The sequence below is a fragment of the Diabrotica virgifera genome, chromosome 6 (genome assembly GCF_917563875.1).
Source record: "Diabrotica virgifera virgifera chromosome 6, PGI_DIABVI_V3a".
NCBI lineage: Eukaryota > Metazoa > Arthropoda > Insecta > Coleoptera > Chrysomelidae > Diabrotica > Diabrotica virgifera.
Window position 1 is genome coordinate 90342112 of NC_065448.1, and position 20532 is coordinate 90362643.

A 20532-nucleotide genomic window follows, 5' to 3' on the forward strand; every position below is an offset into this window, starting at 1 on the left:
TCATTCTAAGCAAAAAACGTCGATACATTTTTTTGATAAAATTAAGAGTTTTCGATTTATTCGCTATCGAAAGTGTTAGTTTTATATCGAAAAAATCAATATTTTTATATTTTCTTTAAGACCAATATTATTAGTAATCGAGCTTATTATATGTTAGCTCTTCTTCGTCAAATGCTAAATATTGTAGTTTCAAACTCAAAAGACGGGAAAACTGTGCATTTTTCGAGGATAACTTGTTCAAACTAATTTAAAGTATTCAAAAATATCTACCTACAGAAATAAAAAAAAGTCTCTAGCTCAAAAATTAAGTGACTTATTATGAAAAGAATGTCAGTCCCTATTTTTTTTTTCAGCGAAACAGTGATCAGAAACTTCCCCCTACTTACCACCCTAATTAAAATTATTAGTCATTGACCTTATTTGGTCTTCTATATTTATGTATTCTTAATAGATTCTAGAGGTTTGAGAGGCTTAGAATAATTAGTTTAAAAAAAAATGGAGCTAAAAACGAATAACGAATTTTTGTAGTTTGGTAAAAAATGCCCTTTTCTTCAGAATAGAAAGATTATCATCAGAGATACGAAAAAATATGACAATCTAAAATTGTAGCTTATTTAATTCCCAAGAACGGGGTTAGCAAAAATTTTTTCTATGGCAAAAACTGAGTGAGCTATTGACAATTAAAATTTGTAGTAACATGCAAAAACCACCTTTACCAACCCTTTTACAGTCACCTCTTTTTGCGACTTAGGATTTTAAAAGGCTTTAATATTAATAGCTTTATAGATCTTGTAAAGGTCTACAAAATTCTTTTTTACCAAACTTTCTAGGATAAAAAAGTTATGGTTAAAAAATCAATATATTTTTTTGAAAAAAAAGGAGAAATCCAATTAGAAGCTTAATAATGTAAGTTAGTGGTGTTTTTAGTCATTGGCCTTATTAACAGTTCTTTATTTATGTATTAGTAATAGATTCCAGAAGTTTGACTGGCTTAGAATGATTAGTTAAAAAAAACTGGAGTTAAAAGCGAATAAAAAATTTTTGTAGTTTGGTAAAAAATGCTATTTTCTTCAGAATAGAAAGATTAGCATCAAAGATACGAAAACATGTTTAAATATGAAATTGTAGGTTATTTAAATCCCAAGAACTTGGTTTGAAAAAAAAATTTACGGCAAAAATTGAGTGAATCGTAAATGAAAAAACATTGATTTTTTCTATATATAACTAACACTTTCGTTAGCGAATAAATCGAAAAATATTAATTTTATCAAAAAAACATTTTTTGCTTAAAATGAAATGTTTTTATCAACTTTTGCGGTCAAAATGTAATAAATTTCCACCCCTAAGGTGGGGTGGCAACCATACCCATGGTAAAAGCGCCTTTCGGCATCATATAGACTTATTTCCCTTCACTATTCACTACATATTCTCACATTTTAAATCAAATCGATCCATTCTGTAAAAATTGCGAGCTGAAAAGCTTCGATTCCTGGACTAAAAACATATTTAAATCATTAAAAATTTCTGCTGGTATTAAATTTGCATAATTATTAAAAATAATTTTACCAAAGAAATATCAGTAAAACAAATATCATTTTTTAATTATTTAGCTTAAAAGCATCGAAAACTAAGGCCACTGGCATGGTACAGTGTAGTGTGCTGAGTAAATGTCTTGTTACTTAGTAAAGCCGACTTCATTATCTCTATCAAAAGACGCTTTTTGCATTCTATTTTACCGACATTGATTTCTATGCCATAATTATTGCAACTAATATGCATATTTTCAAGTAATCTACATATTTTAAGTACATACATTGTTGTTCCTTCAAATAACATTATGTCGCCCGCGTATCAAATATTATTTAGCTGTTATGCCCTCGCTTTGTATACGGTTCACATAGATCATTGCCTTATATTATACTAGTGATTTAGGCTTCTTTTTTAGTTCACATATTTTTCTTCTCTTCTTTCTTCGCTTTTTCTACAGATACTGTTGTAGAATTGTTTTTTTTTTGGAAAAATTCAGAAAATAAATTTATATCGGGACCACAAGATCATAGATTTTCTTCACCCTGCATATGACCAAAAATTGTATAGAGTCTAATTTAGTTAATAAACAGTGCTTTTTCGTTTTCGTTAATGGGTTTTTTGAAAGGATTTACAGACAATGGTTCGAAAATATTGGAAAGTTATGTTATGTTTTGTGAACATCTATAGGATTTTTGTAAATAATTCGTAGAAGGTTTAAACGATAAACAAATTTTATTGAGTTTAGAATGTAAGGCCTTTTGTTTAGTTTTTTTGAAAAAACGATGGTAATTTGATGTCTCTTAGAATTTTAACAAAATGAAAAGTTGGATACAAATTAAGTTGGTTTTCTTGGGACAGGAAAGTATGAATGTTTTGGATAGAGAGGTTGTTTTTGATTGGTAGAGAAAGATCGATGGAAGGGATGAGAATGGGAAGTCGGAATTTCAGAGAGAAAAGATAGACACTGTGTGATGAATTTTGGGAGAGAGCAGTCCAGTTTTTGAAAAGTGAGAAGTCAGTGTAAAGTGGTGAAATCGGCCTTTGCGAGCAGAATAAGTTGAAACGAAATTGTTGACCGGTTGAGAAGTAAAATTTTCCTGTGTCCGAAGAAGATTCCTTTGTTCTGTCTAGAACGGGTAGCTGATTGGTATCTATTTGCACAAGATATCGACCAAGGAGAAAACTGAGTGGAGAATTCGAGCGAGTCCTGGTTCTTTTTTTGTATTTGAAGCAGTTTGGACGAGAGGGACCTTTTCGCAACATCAAAAGAGTACGTGTGGGAGAATCAAGGACAACTCAATATGGGAAAAGAAGGAGTGAAGAAACAAAAACGTTAGTCAAATCATTTGTCGAAACGGAGAGAGCTTGTTTATATCCATACCATATATGTTTATTTTATTTTGTATTGAACAGTTCTATAACTCAGTTAGTCATTCCAACTTTAAGTAATCAATTCAAAAGGAGAAAAGTAAATTTTATTAAATTTAGTATGAATAAACAATAATTTATTTAAATAATTTTTTTTTGTTAAAACAAGGAGACATCAGAATTAAAGCTTGATTTATTAAGTAAGAAATTGTTGCAACAAATTTAGATTTTAGTATTTTTTTTAATCTTATTTATACAGCATATTGGATAAATAAATAATAGATTACATTTATATGATATTGAATGTGTTTAATTTCCCTGTTTTACCCTGGAAGGAGTAAGCAACTAGATATACTAGAAGCCACAAATCAAAGGTATTGCATCGAATACCAAATTAGCCCTGAGAATAAAGTTTATTAGAAAATTTAATTTGAATTTGGTTTTGTTTTTACATAGGCCGAAATTAAAATAAATGAGTAATTAATTAAATTAAGAATTTGCTAATCAATCTAATAAAAGAGATAAAGTACAGCATAACAATACGTTACTTTTCTTTTGATTTTTAAATTGTTCTGAAGCTATTTCCTTGCGGCGTATTATGTAATTTACTATAATAATTTACTATTTTACTTGGGAATAAAGCCACAATTTTAGTTTGAAATTAATTTATTTGACGTTTCGACTTCCATTACAGAATAACAATTTCCAAAGTGGAAGTCGAAACGTCAAATAAATTAATTTGACACTAAATTTGTGGCTTTATTCCCCAAAACGAAATAGTAAATTTGAATTTTATGATAATGTTTTAGTTTGGTTTCGGACAAAATCTATTAGCAACAAGTCGTAATAATAATAATAATACCTAATACCGTGAACGTAAAAAATTGATTTCACAGTATAATTTTTTTAAAAATACTACCATGTATAATATGTATTTTACGAACTTGAATTATCACGTCAATGTTTACCACTATAAAAAATTATTTTTATGGAAGACATTTATTTTTGTAATCGTGTTAACAGGTTATAAACACTGATTTTTGTATTATGTATTTAGAGCGAATCAGCGCTGTCAGTAAATCATTCTAGACAGAGAGAAGAAATTGGACTTCAAAGTGCAGTTCAGCTTCTAAATTCACTTTTAAAGTACTCAAAAGACTTTTCCAGGTCGACTCAGCCTGAATAAAATGAGTACCTTGGGTAAAACCAGGGGTAATAATAGGCGGTTGAAGCGTAGCACTGGCCCTGTTACCTTCCTTGTATACCGTAGGCTCTAGACACAGTATAAAGAGGGATATAGATATAGCAGACTACCCTGCTGTAATCCCAAAGCCGCGTCAGCGGTATAAAACGGGAGACTATTATTATAACTTCTCAAAATCCCAAAGAGATAATTTTTGCTTACTACGAGCAGAAGGCCTGCGAGCTACAATACTCTTAATAATATTCCGAAAAGAATAAACGAAAGTCAGCAAGAAAACTACATTTTGATGATGCTAATTCCAGTGAAGTTTTTCTACAGGTTAGAGAAAAGTTTAATGTTGAGACGTATCTACCAATTTTGGGTAAGCTAATTACTAAGCTGAATCGTAGGTCGGTTGACAGCGTAAGAGTCAGTGAACTCAGTGTTTTGGTGTTTTGGTGCTTTGTGTGTTTTTCCAAAACTGAGGGATACTCAAATAAAGGAGTATGTTTCAAATCTACATGAAAACTATCCTGAGGATACTTATTTTGAAATTGAAGATGAACTAATTCAGTTTAAATATTTTATAGCCTAGCTTCAGGACTTGCAGGGAAAACAATTTATTCCTGATTCACAGTAATTTTGGGTTATTTATGAGAACAAACTTGAATCGACGCTTCCAAATGTGTCAGTCCACCATGACCAAATTCACTTTATATTTGAGATTTGGATGCGCACTGGTGTTGACGTTCGGTTTTTCCAAATTTCTTGAATTGTATTTTGGTAACGTCTCGCCAAGTAAAATACCTGCACGGTACCAAAATAAAATTCTGAAAATGTGGAAAAACTGAACATCAACAACAATACGCATCCGAGTCTCAAATTAAAAGTAAATTTTGGTCGTGCTCTATGCAACAAGCGAACGGTCATTCTCAAAAATGAAAATTTTTAAAAACTGTCCCCGTTATATCTTATATCTATGGGATACCGCTCGAATATAGAAAGATCATCCATGGTTTTGGAGGGAAAAGGCGGAGGCTTCTTAAGGGGCCTCACAGTTTGGGTTGCCTAGGGGCCTCATGGTTCTTAATCCGGGACTGTGTATGTAACAAAGTGTGCGGATTTTGTACCGGGTGTCCCAATAAGAATGGCTCTCGGCCATATCTCAGGAACTGTTTATAGTAGAGCTTTGAAATAAAAAATTTTATAACAAAAGTTGCCTCAGGAAAAGCCTGGAAATTATTTTCATAATTGTGGGACCACCGCTAGAGGGCGTAATTGAATATCAAAAATTAAAAAATCTAAATTTTACAAAATTTTCCTTATGAAGGGGCACTGGAAATCCGATCGTCGTATTCTTCATAAAATTCTACGCATATTTGATGTGACAAGTTTAGGTCTACCTTTGGAAATAAGAGGTGGGGGTGAGTGGGAACCTTGTTATGAAAAACTGGCTGTGAGTCCGGTTCTGCTTAATCAAATTTTGCAAACTTGGTCTTGTTGAAGATACGATCTTTTTCGTCAATGTAAAAGTTATCATTTCGAACCAACTTACTGAGTAATATGCCAGCTAGAAGGCGTTATTTAATTTTTTTTCAGAAATCTAGTGTTCCTTGGAAAATATTAAATACAAACATGCATTTTTAATACCATATTACAAAATTAGACAAAATTAGCAACAGAATAGCGAAAACCGCATGTTAATACCTTTTTTCTATCTCGAGATATCTTACAAAACGTGTAAATTTAAAAACATAACTGTTACTGTCACCGGTATACGAAATAATTCATTAAAAGTAGTGTGCTATGGAAACAACAAAGAAACATTTTCCAGCTGTCAACGTATATTAGGTCTTTTCAACGCATCTCATTTGTTTGGAGCCTCGTTCATATCTCGTATATTAATATTATACACGGATTATACAGCATATGACAGAGGCTCGAAACAAATGAGAAGCGTTGAAAAGCCCTATTACAAAGAAATAAAAACAACTATTTAGTGATGACATAAACGTTCAAATTTTTGCCCATTATTTTCGTTGCAAACATTTACTCTTTCAAGAGTAGATTGAACAGCAGTCTCAATTTCTGCTCTCGATATGCTTTGAATGACGTTTAGTATTCTCTGGATAATGTATTCTAGAGTAGTGTATGATGGGCAACAATTTGAATATTTAGGTCGTCACTAAGTAGTTCTTTTTGTTCTGTGTTATATTTAATTTTAATAGTATTGTTTCTCTTTATATTGTTGTTTTAATTAATTATATTTTTATACGTTGACATCTGGAAAATGTTATTTTGTTTATTTCCACAGCACACTACTTTTCATTAACTTAGTTTACCGGTGATAGTAACAGTTATGTATAAAATTTACACGTTTCTCGAGATATCTTGAGATAGAAAAAAGGTATCGACATGCGGTTTTCGCTATTCTATTGCTAATTTAATCTAATTTTATAAAGTATGATTAAAAATGCATACTTGTATTTAATATTTTCCAAAGAAAACTAGATTTCTGAAAAAAATTAAATAACGCCTCCCAGCTGGCTTATTACTTATTAGGATGGTTCAAAATTATCACGCTTACATTGAAGAAAAAGATCTGTCTTCAACAAGATCCAGTTTTCAAAATTTGATTTAGCAGAACCGGACTTACAGCCATTTTTTCATAACAAGGTTCCCACTCACCCCCACCTCTTATTTGCAAAGGTAGAGTTAAACTTGTTAAATCAAATATGCGCAGAATTTGATGAAGAATACAATAATCGGATTTCCAGTGCCCCTTCATTAGGAAAATTTTGTAAAATTTAGATTTTTTTATTTTTGATATTCAATTACGCCCTCTAGCGGTGGACCCACAATTATGAAAATAATTTCCAGGCTTTTCCTGAGGTAACTTTTGTTATAAAATTTTTTATTTCAAAGCTCTACTATAAACGGTTCCTGAGATATGGCCGAGAGCCATTCTTATTGGGACACCCGGTACATACAGGTAACAAATTTAATCACATATTCTGAGACTACAAATCGTTCGATTGAACCTAACTGACCTTAGTACAAATGTGCACATAAAAAAAGTTACAGACCTTTGAAATTACAAAATGAAAATGGATTTCTTCCAACATATCGAAAACTATTAGAGATTTTTTATTGAAAATGGACATGTGGCCATTCTTATGGCAGTAGTATCTCAAGAAAAAATTGTAGTAAAATTTGGACACCCCATAAAAATTTTATGGGGGTTTTGTTCCTTTAAACCCCCCAAACTTTTGTGTACGTTCCAATTTAATTACTATTGTAGTGCCAATAGTTAAACACGATGTTTTAAAAACTTTTTTGCCTCTTGTTACTTTTTCGAAAAGTCAGTTTTTATCGAGATATTTTGAGTATTTGTCAAATCCACCACATATATTTGTATATGGCTAAGTACGATTATGGAGACTTGGTAACAATATGAAAATTTATTTATGATTTACATTTTTTAGGTATACTTTGAACCATATTAAAAAAGAAGCCCATCTCGATAAAAGGTGCCTTATCGAAAAAATACAAACAGGCAAAAAAGTTTTAAAAACAGTGTGTTTAACTAATGGTACTGCAGTAATAGTTTAATTGGAACGTACACCAACATTTGGAGGGTTTAAAGGAACAAAACCTCCATAAAATTTTTATGTAAACATATTAAAAAAGAGGCCGCAGCACGATAAAAACTGCTTTATCTAAAAAATACTAAGATGCAAAAAAGTTTTAAAAAAATTGAACTTAACTAATGGTACCACAATAATAATTTAATTGGAACGTACACAAAAGTTTGGGGGGGTTTAAAGGAACAATACCCCCATAAAATTTTTATGGGGTGCACAAATTTCACTATAATTTTTCTTTAAGATGTTCCTGTCATAAGAATGCCACATGTCCATTTTCAATAAAAAATCTCTAATAGGTTTCGATATATTCGAAAAAATCGATTTTCATTTTGTAACTTCAAAGGGCTGTAACTTTTTTTATGTGCATATTTGTACTAAGGTAAGTTAGGTTCATTCGAACTATTTTTGGTCCCAGAATATATGATTTAATTTATGACCTGTATTTTTGTTACACCCTGTATAGTAGATATTAACTCAATTAGGTTTTTTTCAAATGAAAAAGAATACAAAACGACTGGCGATAGAAAATTCTTCTACCCGTCATTTTGACCGCTCCGGTGCTTCTAGGGATGCAAAAATGCTGGTGCTTCTAGGTTCTGTTGTACACTTGTCGGAAATCTATGAGGAGATTATGGATAGTTCTCTTGAATTCCCATCCTTTTTTAAGCAGCTGCTTTAGACTAAAAATCTGATGGTCAATCTATTTTTGCTGAATCCGGCGATTTATTAGAGGGAGCTTCCTCTTTTTATAAATAGGGATTATTACACTTATTACACGTGCCATTTTTTTTGTTTTTTTTTACCTGTCGTAATTATCCAATTGGTTAATTGTTATTGTCAGCTAATAATTGTCCTTGTATGTACCTACTACTTATTTATACGTTCCATATATTTACTGATAGCTTTATCATTTTTGTATAATAATATACTCTTTTAATTTTTTCTTGTTCTTTTAATTTTTTTGTTGCAAGATGATCAGGGAATGCTAGTATGTAGTAAACTAGTTGAGAGGCAAGAACATTGTTTCTTATGATCAATATTTACAGTAATTGTAAAATTGTACCAATTTTCTTTTTAGCACGACGTAAATTTTTGATTCATAGATAAATAATTGTTAATAGATTCTAAGTGGTACTAAATAGTTCATTCGCCGTGTGCAAGTACTTGGAGGGGATAGGAGAAACGATCGTGCGCGAATAGCGGAGAAATCTTGCAACTTTCTTAAATAATTCATTGTCAATTGAAATTGTCAAATTGACGCATATTTCATACCTACTGTCAATGTGGGCCTACCGCCGTATTCTGAAGATCAGTTGGGTAGAAAGAGTCACAAACGAAAGGGTTTTGCAACGTTTGAATAAAAGTTGCGAAGTAGTGAACACGGTTAAAAGGCGCAAATTGGAATGTTTTGGTCATATAATGCGTCACCCAGAAAAATATGACATACTTCACCTTGTCATGCAAGGTAAAATAATGGGAAAAAGAAGTGTGGGCCGCCGTACAACTTCTTGGCTTAAAAACCTACGCCAATGGTTTGGGAAAACTAGCACTGAACTATTTCGTGCGGCTGTAAATAAGACAATGATTGTTAATATGCTGCGCAACATGAGAGCCAACGATCGACAAGCGGTCTCGGCACCTTAAGAAGAAGAAGTCAATGAAGAAGAAAAATTATATGTTGCTCCACAATATTGATATGATATGCAATTATTATATAAAAGTAAATTTAATTAATTGTATTTTGCTTTTAGTAGTTCATTTTAATAATTAATTTTATTTACTATATATAATTGTTTACCTTTTAATAACATAACCTTGATATTACTTTTTCTTCTTATAAATTTTTTGGGCTATGGCCTTGACAATTGTCCAGTAACCAGGACCAATATGATCGGCCAATAAAATTAAAAGTGCGAAAAATGTTGCTGATCTATGAAACCAGGTGTCGCTTTTCCGAACTTGATTAAATTATTTGTTATTACGTTACATTATAATTCCAGAAGCAATTAATAAAATAGTAAATACACATAAAATTAAAGCCTTCTATAAAAACTTGATACAGCTCCTTGTTATAATTTTTCTTCTTCCTTTAAGTCCGTCATACACAAAGACTAATAATTGAAATATGTCATTATTACATTACTTTATGCTTGTATCTTACCGTAATTAATTGATCATAATCAAAGAGAAATTTATTATTACAACGAAACTGACATAATTGCATTAGTAACAATGCAATATAAATTATATTTTTCAAGTGTTATTTTCATCATAAAACGTAGAAAACACGAAAAGGTCACATAGCAAGAATATATTGAACATCAGGAATGCAGAAAGTTGCGTAATAATTAATGAGCTCTTATAAAGAATATGACGAGCCCATCAAGCATCATACAAACAATATTGTATGTAAGGGTAATTTCGTATAAACTAAATGCAATATGTTTTCTAAGTCACCTTCATAAATAATTACTAAATTCTAGATACAATTTTAGTGACGTAGGCCCTAAATTCATTGCAAATATAGGTATGGGTGCCATTTGTTGCAGGGTTGAATAAAATAAGTTTTCAGCAGTGGCGGCTGATGATAATAATTGTTGGTAAGTCTATTTCTTAAAATGAACCCTAAATTTTCTGCTTTTATCAGAGATGAATATATCCAACACCTTTTCGTTGAAAGAAGAAATTTCTCAAACTTTCTCACTTCGAAACATGTCTTTCTTCGAACACTGTATTTCTTAGAAACGTCCTGGTCAATTTCAAAGTAGATGTCTTTCAATGTCCCTAGTTGTCATTGCCATCGGTATTAAAATAATCAAAACTTTACTTATTTCACAAAATGTTGAATCCAAACCATATTATAGCATTACATTTAAAATAAGTAAGCAACATATTACATTTTTATTATCTTGAGTTATTTCTGGCTGCGTGTAAAATATTGTAAGGGCATATTTTTCAACCTTTAGAAATGCATTGCAGAAGATATCAATGTCTTCAAAAGGCAGTTCCTTTCTATAATGTTCATACTTTTCCTTTTGAAACAACTTCCCACCAGATATATGAGGTTTAAGAGTAACACGATCCCTAATTTGAAATATGAAAGAACACCTTGCATCAGGCTCGAGATTGTAAAAGTGATATTAACTGCATAACGAAATCAACATTATAGTTTCTTAGGCCCGCTTGCTCATTCGCAGTGCAACTCAAGTTCAGCGCCATTACCGAGTTCACGGCATGAAGTGCGTAACACCCTATGGTTCAAGTGGAAATCGGTGGGACTGTGCATTTTATCAATGAAATTAGATATGTCTAAGATACTCCAGAATGAAGATGCAGATGAGCAGAAAATGGAAGAATTCTATCATCAAATAGAAGAAGTGCTAAAAACAACAAAGAAACACGAAACAAAAATAATTATGGGAGACTTTAACGCTAAAGTTGGACAAAAGATGACACAAAACATCACCGGAAAGTTCGGCTTGGGAGAGAGAAATCAAAGAGATGAGCGTCTAATAGAATTCAGCCAAGAAAATGACTTCGTCATTACAAATACCTGGTTTCAACTTCCAGAAAGGCGTCTCTACACGTGGAAATCCCCTCAAGATGGACATCAAGGTAAAATAGTACGGAATCAAATAGACTACATTCTAATAAACCATCGATTTCGGAACAATATTAAAGATGTAAGAACTTACCCCGGCGCCGACATAAACTCAAATCATAATTTACTCTGCTCCAAAATACAAATTAAATTAAAGAAACTAACAAAGCCAACTAAGCCTAGTAAGATATATCTCGACCCCCTTAAAAACACCCAAACGCGCGAACACATAGCACAGCAGATAAATAGTAAAATGCACAGAATATCAAATATACCAAACGAAAACAGAACTATTAACGAATGTTGGTACGATATTCAAAACTCGATTTTAGAGGACGTAAGGGAATCTTTAAAAACACTTACAATGTTGGCAAAAAATGAATGGATGAACCAAGAAATTCTAGACTTCATGGAAGCTCGACGAAAATACAAAAATAGAAATATTATCAAATACCGTGAAATTAACAAACTCATAAAAAGAAAAATTAAACAGGCCAAAGAATCCTGGCTCGAGAATTCATGTAAAGAAATAGAAGACCTCCAAAAAAAGCATGACAGTTTCAACCTCCACAAGAAACTTAAATATACCTCCGGAATTAGAAAACAGAAAAATGCTCACGTACTTAAAACCGCAGACGGAAAAATTTGTGATCAAGAACAACAGTGCAAAGAATGGGAGAGACACATCAGTGACCTTTTTGACGATGCTTCTCGAGAAAATGCTCCAAATACTACCTGTGACAACCAATTAGACAGAGGTCCCAGTATACTGAAGTCAGAAGTCATAAAAGCAATACAACAAGCCAAAAACAATAAAGCACCTGGACCAGATCAAATCCCTGTTGAGCTACTTAAACTTTTGAATGAGGAAAACATTACCTACTTGACTACTTTCTTTAACAAAATTTACAACGAAGGAAAAATACCAGATGATTGGTTGGAGTCACTGTTTATAACATTACCAAAGAAAAGCAGGCCCACCAAATGCAGCGATTTTAGACTAATCAGTTTGATGAGTCACACACTTAAGATACTTTTACGTATTATACAAAACCGAGTATTCCTTCTGTGCGAAACTAGAATGGGTAATAAGCAATTTGGATTTAGAAATGGTCTAGGAACTAGAGAAGCACTATTTTGAATGCGCGTTCTATTACAAAAAAGTTGTGAATTCCGAAAGAACATTTATGTTTGTTTCATCGACTTCGAGAAGGCATTCGATCGAGTACAACATGATACACTTTTCGATTGCCTGCAGGCAGCAGGACTTGACCACTACGATATAAGACTGCTGAAATACTTATATTACAATCAAGTAGCCTCTATCCAAATTGGAGACAGTCGTACTGAAAAACTGCCGATAAAACGTGGAGTACGACAAGGTTGTGTTTTATCATCCACCCTTTTTAATCTGTACTCTGAAGAAATCTTTAAGGAGGCTTTGGATGACAGACAAGAGGGAGTAAGGCTAGGCGGAGAAGTAATCAACAATATTAGATACGCTGACGATACAGCCATTCTTGCTGAAAATTTACAAGATCTTCAGACACTACTAAATCTAGTCAGTGAAGCAAGCTATCGGAGAGGCCTTAAAATCAACATTTCAAAAACAAAGTGGATGGCAGTTGGAAAGATTAATATAGATCAAGGTCAGCTTTCTCTTGATGGAGAGGAGTTAGAACGGGTAAATCATTTTAAGTACCTTGGCAGCTGGTTAAATGTAAATTGTGACTCTGATGAAGAGATAATAACTAGGATCGAAATATCACGGAAGGCTTTTATGACCTGGAAACCAGTTTTATGTAATAGAAACCTGTCGATGAATATTCGAAAGAAGGTGCTGAAATGTTATGTGTGGGCTATCGTATTGTATGGTTGTGAGACATGGACGTTAAAAACCACAATGCTAAACAAAATAGAAGCATTCGAATTGTGGTGCTATCGACGAATCCTAAAGATATCGTGGGTTTCGCACACTGCCAATGAAGATGTTCTTCAAATGATGAATTCGGAACGTCTGCTCATAAGCATCATAAAGAGGAAAAAAACAGAATACTTCGGCCATATAATTAGAGGACCTAAATACCATCTGCTTCGCCTTATAATACAAGGGAAAGTGGAGGGAAAGAGATGGATTGGTCGAAAGAAACTTTCATGGCTGCGTAATATTAAACAATGGTGTGGCTGCACAGTAGAAGAATTATTTCGCGCAGCAGCCGATAGAGAGAGATTTCAGGAAATTGTAAACATGATGACGGCCAACGTCTGAATACAGACACGGCACCTAAAGAAGAAGAAGAAGATAATCCAGAAGCCGCTAGCAATTAGATGTTTTAACATCGCATTAATCATTGTAAATTAATTGACAGATATTAGTACAGTGAAAATATTAAGACGAGAACTGGACGATAATGATTACAAAGAATTAATTTAAAGTTTTTTCTACTTTAATGACAAAAAAGCAAGTTCATTAGCAGAACCCAGTTCAAAATTATTTTGAACATCATATTTGGAACATTATTTGGTTGAAAAATCGCATTTTTGTTGGCAAAAAAATATATTAATTTGACTGGACTAAATTACAGTACTGTTTATCTTAAAAGGGAAATATCACTATCAACATTCACACAGTGTTGCCAAACTGAATTTTGTTATTTTGGGTGTAAATTTTCCCACCGATCTCTGAGGGTAGTTATACAATGCACTTCATGCTTTGAACTCGGTTATGACGCTGAACACGAGTTGAACTCCGAATGAGCAAGCGGGCTTTAGACTCTAACTTTAGAGCATATACATGGAATTACTCTGGAATTTCATTTTATCGTATGGATTCTGTCGCCGTGCCTTTAGTTTGTTAGTCTAAAATTTAGAAGCTATCATGTACCCTTCGGCAAGAAATGGACCGCTGGACTGATACGTTCCATCTTTCTCCGAAGTCTGGCAGGATCGATTAGTTGGACTAATGAAAGCTTCTATAGATAATATGCAGCGGCTAAATAAAGAAAGAGAAGTACTGAATTACATAAAAAGAAGAAAACTAGAGTACTTTGACCACGTGATGAGAAATCCGAAATATGAAATGTTGCATATAATTACCCAAGGAAAGATAGAGGGAAAGCGAGGCCCCGGACGCAAAAAAACATCCTCGCTTAGGAACCTCTGCCAGGTTTAGGAACCAGTGGTATGGAGTGAGCACCACGACATTATTTAGGTCAGCTGTGAACAAAGTAAAAATCATGCGGCTGATCGCCAATGTTCTTAGGCGAGAAGGCACTTATAGAAGAAGAAGTAGATAATATCAGAAAAGAATTAATTTTAACATTGCTTCTTCTAGAGTAGTCGGTTTTTTAAATTTATCTATAACATAAGCACCACTTTGGTAACATTAAATTTCAACATTTGTTCACTGCACTAAACTTTTTTTGAAATGGCTATATACAGGGTGGTGAATTGGAAAACGGGCCATAGGAAACTCAATGTAAAATTCTAAACTATTGAATTCCTGCTTCCCTAATTATTCTACATCAAAAGACATGAGAAACTATTTGTAGAGGATTGAAATCTTTATTGAAAACAATTGTTAAAATTGTTCTACGAATTAAACACATTCCAAAATTTTGTAAAATATAATAAATTTTATCAAAGTATTTGCCAAATTTAGGCCACACACAGTGCAAGAATGTGTATAAGGTTGCCTTCGGTCACTTTTTATTTTATCATTTTTATTGTTTAAAAAACAATAAAGTCGAAAAGATGTCCTCAGTTGAGGAGAAAGTAGTAATAATAAAGATGTTTTATTCAGTCAATAGTTTGCGTACTGTCAGAAATAGTAACTTTTGGCCTTACTTTTACGCACTTACTTAGGTATGGCAAATGTATTCTATTTTTCAATATTTTGGACTCTGTTTAAATTGTAGAACAATTTTAACTTTTGTTTTTAATACAGATTTTAATCCTCTACAAATAGTTTCTCATGACTTTTGATTTAAAATAATTAGGGAAGCAGGAATTCAACCATTTAGAATTTTACATTGAGTTTCCTATGGCCCGTTTTCCAATTCACCACCCGGTAGACTTATTTTATTATTTACGAACATTTGGGGATACTCTTCTAAAAAAGCTGTGTTCAAAACGATATTTAGGCCATTAATAATATTATCGGATCATGCAGCTTTTACATTGTGCACTGTTTAGGTTTTTATTTTGGTAGGGGGGCCCAAGCGAGGATTTTTGCAGTTACTTGAGCGCGTCAGATTATTACATGGGAAGAAACCTTGTAAGTACCCTGAAAATGTACCTCTACCATATACTGGCTCTTAATATATTGGCTCAAATACTGGGGGTCGAAAAAATATCTATCCTTAGAAAAACTCGAACTCGTCAGATTAAGATAAGGTAAGTTAAGTACGTACCAAACAGTATATTATTTCAAAAATCTGACGATTTGAGCGGGGCGTAAGGAAATTGGTGAGTCCCAAAATTTCACAAGAAAAAAGCAAATATTTCGCGAAATGAATGACAGATCGAAAAACTAAAAAATACGTACTCAATATTTTTTCAAAATCATTTTTCAAAAACAAACACGACTTCCCACGGAAATGGGTGGGGGTGGTAAATGTATTATTTTAAATACGAATCCAGCGATATTGCCCGAAATAAACATCATATCGAAAAACTGAAAAATACACGTATTCAATATTTCCGAAAAATCTATCGAATGGCACCAAACACGACCCCCCACGGAGGTGGGGTGGGAGGTTACTTTAAAATCTTAAATGGGAGCTCCCATTTTTTATTGCAGTTTTGGATTCCTTAAGGGCGTCCGAAGTTCCATTTAACGACAATGTTAACATTATGTCACATAGTTCTGTAACCAAAGCAATTAGAGACACAATTTTTTATATTTTGAAACTAGATCTATTCTATACATTTTTCAATAAAACTTTACGCGGGACTTGATATTATCAATAGAGAGATATTGCAAATTTAACACAGCCTACGTTGCGCTATTTACACCGCGCTATGTTAACAGAATTGACATTTCTCAGACGTTTCATAAATGCAGATATTGCTTAACATTTTGGTTGCGGTATTTTACGGCTCGATTAAGATTAGTTGTTGTTTATCTAATTTGTACTCAAAATCCAGAATTTAATTTAGATGGAAGAAAGGTTTGTATTTTCTTCCAAATATCGAGCAAGAGAAACAAATGATCCTTGAATCCTTGATCCTCTTCATGTTTTCCTGATCTAACGTAAAATTTTCTGGAGAAGTCAATGGATTTTGACATAAAACTTGTTTTAATAAACACAAATCGTCATCAGACGTAAATCTACTTTGCTACTGTCTGACGTACCCATTTTAGCAAATTATTACGAATAAATTTGGTTTAAATGAAAGGTAAACAACAAACATAACCTGAAAACAAAATAGCGCAACGAATACCGCACAGCGTAACGACTCCCCTAATAACGGCAGGCCGTATTTCCAATAACGCAGCGTAAGCTAGACATCACATCTGCGCATGCTCTACTGTCAAAATAACGCGTGCTGTAATACAGCAAGTGCAAAAAAGACTCAGCAATATCTCTCTAATCTACATCTACTGTAAAAATTTTGACCTTCTATCTTCTAAAGATCCAGAGATATTTGACATCAAAAGTTAAAACCCTAGTATTCGGGAAATCGCAAAAACATAAAACACTCTAATAGGCTATAAAGGTACCTAACCGGTACACGTTAAGTTGAGTGCAGACGTTCAAAAATCAAATTATTTTGTAACTATGGATATTTTATACCATGTGTTATATATCGTGGGAAAGAGAAGATTTCAAAGAATAACTTTCAATCATAACCCAAAAAAACTAAAAAAATTCAATTTTCGGACTTTGGCTGTTCTTAAGTAAAAATAAGTAACTTTTAGTCGAAACATTTTTTCGAATTATGGATAGATGTTGGAAATGGAAAATAAAATTAAAAATGGGAAGTCCCCACTAAAATGAAAAACTTTACTTAAGAGAAAACAGTAGTGATCAACAGGTAGCGAAAACGCGTTCCAAGATTGCAGCTGTAATTTTGAATATTTTTCGAGATATTGGGCACACGTATTCGTAATATAATAAAGAATGGCGGTACAGAGCCCAATTTTAAAAATATATTAATATGTGGAAATTACTCTGTAATTAAATACAATATTAAAAAAACGAGCCTGTACCGCCATTAAGAAGAATAAAAAAATACACTTTCTTCAAATAAACTTTTTTATCCGATGCCTAGATTTTGTGTCATTTTGGAACTACTAATGAAATAAAAAATTGTAGTAGTTCCAAAATGACACAAAATCTAGGCATCGGATAAAAAAGTTTATTTGAAGAAAGTGTATTTTTTGTTCTTCTTAATGGCGGTACAGGCTCGTTTTTTTAATATTGTATTTAATTACAGAGTAATTTCCACATATTATTATATTTTTCAAATTGAGCTCTGTACCGCCATTCTTTATTATATTACGAATACGTGTGCCAAATATCTCGAAAAAATATTCAAAATTACAGCCGCTATCTTGGAACGCGTTTTTGCTACCTGTTGATCGCTACTGTTTCCTCTTATTTTTTTTTGGTTTTAGGACCTACTCTTCACAACCCACTAGGTCCCCAAAGCGCTCGAGTAACTGCACATTTAGCATACGTTGCTCCCCTACCATTTTTCATAATCCATTTTCTTATGGTTATGTGTTTGAATTTTAAATTGAGCTAATTCTTCAAACTATGTTATGACTCCTTTAAGTTTTATCATTATTGGCATTTTTAATATGTAATTATATTAACCTAAGGCATGACAACATAAATACGACACGCTATAAAAAAGGAATTGATCTTTATTTGATTGCCGGCAATCAAAAATGCATTTACTGCACTTACAAGTTTTTGTATATATTTTGTAAAATTGCAGGATATATAAATATTCATAAAACAATAAAATGCATTTGACATTTCAGGGAAGTATGTAATATGAAATAGAGATTACCTGGTGGTTCATCTTTACGGTTATTTTATTATATATTAAATTTTCTAAGTAAATTTAAAGGGTTTGCTTAGAAAAATAAAGCTTAATAAGGCCAAAGCCTCATAAGGGCAAAATATTTCAAATTCCACTTGCGATAATTTCCTAAATATATTAACAAACAAGTATAAAATATGATGATTACCAAAATCATGCCAAAATATAGGAAAAAATATTTCTAATCTACTTACAAAATGATTTATACTTGATCGTTGAAAAAATATAGTGTAGTATTATGGGGTCAACTTTTTTATGTTTATGTTTCTTCGAGAACTACACCAAAAACTGAATACTACATAAATAAAATCTGCACTTCACATACTGTTTACAAATAAAACTGTGTTTACAAACAGTGTGTTGTAATATATTATATTATTTTATTTATTATCGACAAGCACAACTAAGTAGCGGAGGTCATAACACAGGAAGAAACACGGAAAACTTTAACATAATAACAATAACTAAGGAGGTAGTCTATCTGCGACGTTTTAATATATTAATTGCTCCCTAAAGGACTGCCTAAAGGGAGGGATTACGAAAATATGAAGTAGAGAGCTAATAAAGAGATACACATAAGTGACAGGAGCTGATATTAACAAGAAGAAATGCAACTGCAATAGATGTAAGTAGTACACTAAACAATACATAGAAAGTAGTAAAAACATGACAAATTAGGGAAAGAAAGATTCCTAGAAAAATTTTCAGAGAAAATATTCTCTTATATTTTAATATACGTGTAGTTCATTCCTATACTAATAAAATATTCATTAATAAATTAGTATAATGATTTCTTAATTATATCTACCATAATTTTAACTAAATTTAATTTAATCTGAACTTCATTAAAATTTTCCGAGATTAATAAAGAATGTCCCTTAAAACAAAAATATAAGTACACAAATATTTTAACTATGTATAATGCCACCAAAATTTCATTTTATAAAAGAAAGTGTCAATTAATTTCTTGTTTTTTTTTAATAGCCGGAAAACAAAAAATACAGAATCAGGAAAAGAAATATTCCCAGCAAAATTTTCAAAATTAATATCACAAGAAAGTGAGACTAAATTGAAAATAATGCGACACTTTTTCGAAAACTTGTTGCCTGGCATTATTAAAACAATAATTAACAAAAATATTTTAAGTATAATGCCAGCACCAAAGTATCATTTTATACTAGAAAGTGTCAATTAATCTCTCGCTTTTTCAGAAACTCCCGGAAATTACTTCTGAAAATAAAAAAATACCGAATAAGGGAAAAAATATCAGAAAAATTTTCAGAATAAACACTCCCTTATATCTTAATATACAACTCTGTAGTTTTCCGTATATTAAGATTTACTAAAATATTCATTAATAAATTAGAATATTGATTTCTTAATTATGTCCACCAATTTTAACTAAATTTAATTTCATTTAAACATATTAATCTCTTAGCTTTTTTCGAAAATACCGAAAAAATAATTCGGAAAATATGAAAAATACCGAATCAGAGAAATAGAAATTCTTAGAGAAAACATCCACTTAATAGTTTAATGATTTCTTAATTATATCTAACTTAATCTTAATTAAATTAATTTTCTTTGGAACTTCGTTAAAACTTTCCATTCCAAAAGAAGTTCCATTTAAACAAAACTAAACAAAAAATATTTTAATAATATTGCCGTCAAAATTTAATTTTATCAAAGAAAGTGTCAATAATTAATCTCTTGTTTTTTTGGAAATATGTACCGGAAATAAGAAAAATGCCGAAAAAAGAAAGAAAAATTCCCAGAAAAATTTTCATGAAAACCGTTCTCTTATAGTTATTATGCAATTGATTGTTGATTATTCCGTATTTAACAAAATATCCTTTATTAAATTAGTATAGTGAGTTCTTAATAATTACGTTCACCAATTTTTACTAAACATTCCATTGGAACTTCATTAAAATTTTCCACATTAATAAAGAATGTGCATTTAAAAAAGAGTAAACAAAAAATATTTTAATAATTATGCCGCCAAAATTTCATTTTATAAAAGACACTGTCAATTATTCTCTTATTTTTTTTTTGGAAATACCCGGAATATACTTCGGAAAATGAAAAAAATACGGAATAAGGGAAAGAAAAATTCTCAGAAAGATTTTCAGAGAAAAAATTCTCTT

The 20532-nt window shown here is 31.9% G+C and overlaps 1 protein-coding gene across 10 annotated transcripts in view; it reads right to left on the reverse strand.

Annotated features, from left to right (window-relative positions):
• Positions 1-20532, reverse strand: part of LOC114326889 (carbonic anhydrase) — a 471397-nt gene that overhangs the window by 281836 nt on the left and 169029 nt on the right. The window lies entirely within an intron of this gene.